Source organism: Arachis stenosperma, chromosome 4 (genome assembly GCF_014773155.1).
Source record: "Arachis stenosperma cultivar V10309 chromosome 4, arast.V10309.gnm1.PFL2, whole genome shotgun sequence".
NCBI classification, from domain to species: domain Eukaryota; kingdom Viridiplantae; phylum Streptophyta; class Magnoliopsida; order Fabales; family Fabaceae; genus Arachis; species Arachis stenosperma.
In genome coordinates, this window is record NC_080380.1 from 17,380,787 (window position 1) to 17,390,093 (window position 9,307).

The 9,307-nt window shown below is 33.1% G+C and overlaps 1 pseudogene; it reads right to left on the reverse strand.

Moving 5' to 3' along the window:
* Nucleotides 1-1,083: 1,083 nt before the first annotated feature.
* On the reverse strand, nt 1,084-8,036 carry LOC130974710 (potassium transporter 5-like; annotated as a pseudogene).
* Nucleotides 8,037-9,307: the final 1,271 nt, after the last annotated feature.

Genomic DNA, 9,307 nt, shown 5'->3' on the forward strand with positions numbered 1-9,307 from the left:
TAAGCCTGCAGATACTCCTATGCAGGTTAACCATGGGCTAAAGTTTGAGGAGGGTGCCAATCTGGCAGATAAAGAAAGGTACCAACGACTAGTTGGGAAATTGATTTATCTGTCACACACTCGGCCAGATATAGCATATGCAGTGGGAGTAATAAGCCAATTTATGCATCAACCTCAAGAAGATCATATGGAAGCTGCCATGAGGGTTATTCGATACCTGAAAGGGACACCAGGAAGTGGGATCATGTTCCAAAAGAATGGGCACTTAAACATTGAAGCATACACTGATGCTGACTGGGCTGGTAATCCATATGATTATTGAAGATAAAAGAGACACTTATGCAGGAAATGTTGCTCAAGACCTAGAGTATCACAATGTCGAAAATGGATTATCACAACCTCATATGGGAGAGGAGAATTTTGCGCCATACCATCAATTTCTCCAAAAAAATGTCCAACTTCAAAATGGGCATCGGCATCGAAAACTGAAAGAGGACTTGATTGAACACATGTGGCAATTTCACAATGCGCGTCGTCAACTATAGAGTTTAATTATGTTTTTCTTTATATTAAGTAATTTTGGAAATTAGTTTAAACTCGAATTATATATTATGTATTATTGTTATTTATTAAGTAAATAATTTTTTTTCAAATAAATATTACTATTTTCATAATAGTGAATTATTTTTTAATTTATAAATTTTAATAATATTATTATAAAAAATAAATAACTACATTAATTTTAATTATTTTAATTAATTAATTAAGTGAGACCACAATAGCAAGTAAACTTAGTTTCTTCTAATAGAAAAGAGAGAAATGTTTAGAGTTATTATTTATTGTTTATGATGCAAAAGCTAGTATGAAGTTACTTCTTATGATAAGTGGGGCCATAAATAAGGACAGAGATAAGTTTTTAACTGGAGATGGTCTTATTATTTGATACTTACTTGAGTATTTGTTTGGTTACATGAAAATACAATGAATAAAAGATGAGGAAAACTAAGTACAAATAAATTTGATGCATGTAGAAATGTAATAGAGCAAGAGTAAGGGAGAAATGAAAGGATCCTTAATGATGAGTTATATTTCATATGTCATTCCAATCATGAGAAGTCTCTTACGCGGGACAGCCACCAATTGGTTTCCTTGGCGGAAGTTCTTTCTTAAGAAAATGTAAGCATAGTTGCCGACTATCTTATTGAGGAACGATGAATTTGGTTGATCCACCACATCTACTTCGTTAAGCATATACATCACACCCCTTTGCATTGCCATGTCGATGAAGTTGACCTCAGTTTTATCTAGGTGAATGAAGGCCTTGAGATATTGTATTAACTGTGATTCAAACACGAGAGCATCCTCGAGTTTATATTTGTAAATGCATCTAACCACGCAACGGAATATTCGGTACTCTTTGGGCTCCAAATGAAAAAATAGAAACCTCTCCTCGACTGATAGAAATAACCTTGATGGAAATAAAGACAAGGACTTAATGGATGAATGACATACAAGCTATGAAATGGGAGAATATCGGAGGAATTCCCTCATAAGCTCAGAGTAGAGTAGCCCCAACCCGGAAACTCTTCTTATGTCCCTATTGTTGAAATAGCCTTGGATGAAGCAGAGCAACTCTCATCAACTCTATCAACTGAGTTCAAGTGTGAAGAGAAGAGAAAGGGAAGGAACGAAGCAAGAGAAGAGAGCAACAAGAAGAAGAAGGATAAACTAGCAGAGAAAGAGGAGAAGGAGAGAGAAGGAAGAATCTAATTTCATTTCTCACAAAATTGATCTAGAAGAATTTGAAATTCAACTAGTTATAATAATAGATATATATACAGTTTCTAAGTAATCTAACATAATTGACTTGCTGCACTGGTTGCCAGTTGCATAGCATACTAACAACCTAACTAATTTCAGTTACACTAACTAATCCTTTTTATCTGATACAGCTGTTGCACCATAGAGTTTTTATCATGTAACACCTATCCATGGCCAATTCTCCTATGTACTCACTGCGAACCTTATTTCTAAACTCAAACATGAACCTCTCTTTGTGAACGTAATGCCTGATTCCCATGATCATCGTCAAGAACAAAGAAGAAACAATTGGAATATGGCCTCCCTCTATGAACTTTGTTATCGGAGATGAGAAACAAATAGCCTCTATGCAGCCGAATATTAATAAGAAGATAGTAGCTTGCCATATGCTCTTATTCCATATAACTACCATTATCATTGAAACCAGCCACGTTGTGATCAGCATATCCCCAATAACTGCAATCCCATACGCTTGACTTATCTTTTCTGTGGTCTTGAAAGCAACACACATAATAACACTTGCAATCATGAACATGTAGTTGATCTCAGGAATATACACCTGGCCCTCATGCTCAGTGGAAGTGTGTACAACTCTCTCATTCATTTGTTTTATTTTACAACTTTCTATTTTTTTAATGTATGACTAATTCATTCCTCACACTTGCAATCATAACAATCTCTCTCTCAAATGTGAGCCACCACATTGAGCACATCAACTCCCTCTCTTATATGTTGTCTATCGTATTTGAATATTCATCCCTCATTTTAAATACTCCTTAACTACTAGACCAATTAACCATTGGCCCTGATACCGCTTATTGGGGCACCGTAGATAGCTCTGGACCACTGGAGAGACTTCGGGGATAAACAAAGTGCAAGAACTTAAGATGAGAAGATACCACATTCAATTCAAAATTTTAAGGTGTCAAATTCATGAGTCTCTCATCTTATATACTCTTCTTTTATCTATGTTTTCTCTAAAAGAGAGAACATCTACAAAAGTAAAAAAGAAGAGGAAAAACAAAATTCTCATTTTTATGCAGAGCAACAATCATTGAACAGTGATTTCTAATTCGTTTACTGCTGGTTCGGTCTAAATTAGAACTAACAATAACATGCAAAATTCTTATTCTAATAACACTGGTACCAACCTATTTAAATATCAATGGTTATCAAAGATATATATGCACACTATGATAAACTTCTCTTCACTGAATTAAATTAAAGTTTATTTTCACATACTAGATGCTTTCCTTCACTTATATGGAATCAGCATGCTCTGAACTTACCATGTGCTTATTATTAGTGTAGTGTAAATATTGATGAAGAGGTCATAATTTATGTTCTCAATTTTTTTTAAATTTATTTGTATTTTTGATATTATAAGTATAATAATAAATTGATGAAGGACAATTTAGTTACTAAATTAGATGAAAAATAATATTATCCATTTATTTTATATATTTTTACACATAAGCATTGACATAATTATAAACAAACTATTAATTATATTTAAGGCTTTTTATTTTTTTTTTTTGGCAAAGAAGGAGTTGGATGAAGAGTGTAAGGAGATTATCCTTGTCCAAACTACTAATTTTCATGTTAATAAATTTGACGAGTAGGAGAAGGATGGGAAGATCATCTCCTTGACCCTAACCCTATTTTTTAAAGAATGGTTTCTGTTAAAAATAAGAATATTTTAATATTTATTTAAAAAATAAATCCCAAAAATTTACTTAATAATTTTATGAAAATCTAGCATGTCTATAATTGAACTACATAAAATGAGAAGACACCACAAAGAATATAAAATTGTTCTTCACTTCTCCAAGTTTTTTTAATGTGAAAAATGCCACCCGGATCGCCTTTGCCAGGAAGACTTTTAATGTTTCACCATCAGATCGAATAACCATCGACTTTGATACTACCTGTTGGGTAACTGTGGAAAGCTTTAGACTACCGGACAGACTTCAGAGAGGAACTAAGTGCAAGAATATAAGATGAGAAGACACTACATTTAACTAAATATCATAAGATATCAAGTTAATAGGCTCTTTATCTTATATACTCTTCACTTCTCTATGTTTTTTTCAATGTAGGACTAATTCATTCTACATACTTACAACCATAACAATCTCTCCCTCAAATGTGAGCCACCATAGTGAGCACATCAACTTCCTCTCTTATATGTTGTCTACCATATTTGAGTATTCATTCCCATTTTAAACACTCCTTAACCATTAGACCAATTAACCATCGGCCCTGATACCATTTATTGCGCCATCGTGGAGAGCTCTGGACCACTGGAGAGATTTCGAGGAGAAATCAGATACAAGAACGTAAGATGAAAAAATACCACATCCAATTCAAAACCTTAAGGTGTCAAGTTAATGGGTCTCTCATCTTATATACTTTTCATTTGTCTATGTTTTCTCCAAAAGAGGGAACAACTACAAAGGTGAGAGAAAATAAAATTCTGATTTTTATGCAGAGCAACAATCTTTGAACAGCGATTTCTAATTTGTTTACCGTTGGATCAGTCTGAATTAGAACTAACAATAACATGCAAAATTCTTATTCTAAACATACTACTACCAATCTATTTAGAGATCAATGATTATCAAAGACATGTATACACACTATGATAAACTTCTCTTCACTGAACTAGATTAAAGTTTATTCTCACATATTAGATTCTTTCATTCTCTTATATAGAATCAGCATGCTTTAAACTCACCATGTACTTATTATTAATATACTATAGGTTTTGATGAATAGGTCATAATTTATATACCCAATTTTTTTAAATTTAGTCATATGTTTGATATTGTAAGTATAATAATAAATTCATGATGGATAATTTACTTACTAAATTAAATGAGAAACAATTTTATTCATTTATTTTATATACTCTCACACATAAGCATTGACATAATTATAAATAAACTATTAATCATATTTAAGACTTTTCATTTTTTTGTGAAGAATGAGTTGGATGAGGAAGGTAAGGAGATTATCTTTGCCTTAACCACCAATTTTTATGTCGCTCAATTTAGCGAGTAGAAGTAGGATGGACCGATCATCCCAAGGCCCCAACCTTATTCTCTAAGAAATTGGTATCTGCTAAAAATAAAAATGTTTTTATATTTATTTATAAAATAAAATCCAAAAAAATTGTTAATAATTTATGAAAATCAAACATGTCTAAAATTGAACAACATAAGATGAGAAGACATCAACAGAGAGGAATCAAGTGCAAGAACATAAGATGCGAAGACATTACATCTAAGTTAAAATCTTAAGATGTCTATTTAATGGATTTCTTATCTTATATACTCTTCACTTTGCAATTGTACGCCAGTGCACTTTTGGAAAAAGAAGAAGCTTGCAAATATAATAAGAGCTTATATTATATTGCATAATATGATTGTTGAGGATGAAAGAGACACTCATGTAGGAAACGTTGTTCAAGACCTAGACTATCACAATATCGAAAATGGCTTATCACAATCTCATATGTGAAAAGAGAATTTTGCACCATACCATCAATTTTTTCCAAAAAATGTCCAACTTCAAAATAGGTATCTACATCGAGAACTAAAAGGAAACTTAATTGAACACATATGGCAATTTCACAATGCGCGTCGTCAACTATAGAGTTTAATTATGTTTTTCTTTATATTAAGTAATTTTGCAAATTAGTTTAAACTCAAATTATATATTATGTATTATTGTTATTTATTAAGTAATTAAATTTTTTTCAAATATTACTATTTTCATAATAGTGAATTATTTTTTTATTTATAAATTTTGATAATAATTATTATAAAAAAATAAATAACTACATTAATTTATTTTAATTAATTAATTAAGTGTGAACACAATAGCAATTAAACTTAGTTCCTTCTAATAAAAAAGAGAGAAATATTTTGAGTTCTTATTTATTGTTTATGATGCAAAAGCTGGTATGAAGTTACTTCTTATGATAAGTGCGCCATAAATAAGGACTAAGATGAGTTTTCAACTGGAGATGATCTTATTATTTGATACTTACTTGAGTATTTGTTTGGTTACATGAAAATACAATAAACAAAAGACGAGGAAAACTAAGTACAAATAAATTTGATGCATGCAGAAATGTAAAAGAGCAAGAGTAAGGGAAAAATGAAATGATCGTTGATGATGAGTTATATTTCATATATCATTCCAATCTTGAGAAGTCTCTTACGCGGGATAGCCATCAATTGGTTTCCTTGGCGGAAGTTATTTCTTAAGAAAGTGTAAGCATAGTTGACAACTATCTTATTGAGGAACGATGAATTTGGTTGAGCCACCACCTCTACTTCGCCAAACATATACATCACACCCTTTTGCATTGCCATGTCGATGAAGTTGACCTCAGGTTCATCTAGGTGAATGAAGGCCTTGAGATTTTGTATTAACTGTGATTCAAACACGAGAGCATCCTCAAATTTATCTTTGCAACAACATCTAACCACGCAACGGAACATTCGGTACTCTCTGGGCTCCAAATGCCAAAATAGAAAACTCTCCTCCAAGAAAACTCGGCTGATAGAGATAACCTTGATAGAAACAAAGACAAGGGCTGAATGGATGGATGACATACAGGCTATGAGATGGGAGAATTTCAGAGAAATCCCCTGCACAAGCTCAGAGTAGAGCAGCCCCACCCCAGAAACTCTTCTTATGTCCTTATCCATGGCCAATTCCCCTATGTACTCACTGCAAACCTTATTTCTAAGCTCGAACATGTACCTCTCTTTGTGCACATAATACCAGATTCCCATGATCATCGTCAAGAACAAAGAAGACACAATTGGAAGATATCCTCCCTCCATGAACTTTGTTATCTAAGATAAAAAAATAAATAGCCTCTATGCAGCCGAATACCAATAAGAAGATAGTAGCTTGCCATATGCTCTTCTTCCATATAACTACCATTATCAATGTAATCAGCCACGTTGTGATAAGCATATCCCCAATAACTGCAATCCTGTATACTGGACTTATTTTTTCTGTGGTCTTAAAGGCAGCACACATAATAATGCTTCTAATCATGAACATGTAATTGATTTCAGGAATATACACCTGACCCTCGTGCTTAGTGGAAGTATGCACAACCTTAACTCATGGAAAACAATCTAGACTCAGGACCTGCGATATAATGGAAAATGCTCCTGAAATCATTGCTTGGCTTTCTATGATAGCAGCACCAACAGCCACCATAAATGTTGGCCAGTATATGGGATCTGCATGTATTGATACATTGGACTTTACTAATTAATCATAATAACTACAGTAACTGAATTTTCTACGATTGCTCAACTTACTTGGTAGACTTTCATAGAAAGTATTGCCCACTTTTTTAGGGAACTTTCAAAAAAATGCAACTTGTCCAGTATATGCACACAATATTGTAGGACATGTAATAAAAGTAAAGCTGATCTGGGTCAATAATAATGATAATTTAGTAAGCTTACTTCTTATATAACTCTTAGAAATTAGAATGTGATTGGATGACATAATAAAGGTTGTTATACGACCCAGGTAAATATATTAGCAAATTTCCCCGCCAAATCAGAAAAAAAAGCAAGTTTAATATGAGATAGAGAAAATATATGCATAAACACAAGTTTACGTTTATTTACTCACTTGAATTGCTCATACATTAAAGTGACCCAAGTCTGCAAACATGGCCTCAGATCCTATGATTACGAGTACTAATTAGAATTAAAGAACAATACAGCCTAATTAAGGAGATTAACAAGCTAGGAGCGGAATTGATTTTTTGATTAATAATAAAAATAAAATTTTTTAGGCAAATATGCTATATGCCGACCTGTTATGCATAGAAACACTCCACCAAGTGATAGCCATCCTTGCTTACCGTTGCGTTTGAAGTAATCAACTATATATTTTGGATTGAAAGCACGCAACACTCTAATATCATATTTGAACAAAACCCTAACAAGTCTTCTTTTGACAGGAAATGGTCAAGGTTCGAAAAAATCTAAATGACTTTAAGGACGAACCAACTCCCGTGTGTGCGGATTTGGGTAAACACTTCGGTACTGACACCAAGTATTTTGACAAGACAGTAGTTTCAAAGAGAAGCTGGATAAGTCTATTTGCCATATGACATGGTACTTACATCGATGCAACCGAACAACCAAGATGTGTTTTTGTTTATCCATGTATGTAATCTGCCTAGTTACAAGTGTATATTATTGTAGTGATTTTTTTTCCATATGTATGTCCCATCACTTATGGGTGTATGCATTCCATGTCTATGAAAAAATGCTTTTCGTACTGGATAGTTTACACAGTAAACCACATGATACATCATGGATGAGGATAGGTGCATATGCGGTACAAAAAGATCTCATGACTTTGTTAATCTATTTAACCCATATTATTATATTACGTTTAAACTTTAAATGCGTTTCATGATAGGCTCATTGAAGACATAGCTAAAGTGGCCATCCCAACGTATAAGCCCACTCAAAGAGGCTTGCCTCGTACATACACCTATGTCCCAATACAACCAAATGGGTGAGTTTTTCTTAAAATCTAACAATATCTTAATTTGTAAGTTTACTTGAGATCTATACATGTTTTCCTAATACAGTCCATTGTTTTCATTCACCTAGTTTTGATTATGGCGTATATATACACCATAAATTCATGGAGTACTGGATCGAAGATGGTAAATTGAATGAACGGGATTATGTGAGCTTCCAAATCTTATTGCTGAATAACTAATTATCTAAACACGCATGGCTACCCGTTACTAAACGCCGTCATACAATATTGATTTTTAGATTCAGGACACCATCAAGTTATATAGGAAGAAAATAATGCTTGATATCATATTCTGGATCATACTAATTCAGCCATTGAAGAAGCACTAGATTTCTTTGACCACCGTCTTCAACCTGTTGCGTGCCACAACCATCCAAGGAACAAACGTAAAGAGATTAGAACACTATTCACAGAACCTGACACAAAGAGCATGCTTCGACGAGCTGAATGATTGCCAAAGAAACAGACTATCAAAGGTGCTAGAACATTCTTGTTTACCTTGTCTAGAAATACCCCCACATGTTGAGCTATATTTTGTTGCAACTTGATATTTTTCTTATGTTACACATATTGATTGTTTCTTTTGGATTCTTATGTTGTTATTAGCGAGTATTTATTTTGAGAATCTTGTTTAATTTTGTTGGTTAATTAACAGAGAATGCGTCTATTATGATGTGAATCCTCTCTTGGGACATTGGTATATCTTATTTTGCACAAGCTAAACACTTGCTCCGTTTTAATGTATAAATGTTTGCATAGGCTAAACATGTTAATATTTCAAAAGTGTTATTGCTGGATGTATCTACTTCTAACGGAGGTTTCTGTTTTGGCCGTGTCATCTTCGGAGGTGTCTATATATGGATGTGTCTTCTACTATAGGTAT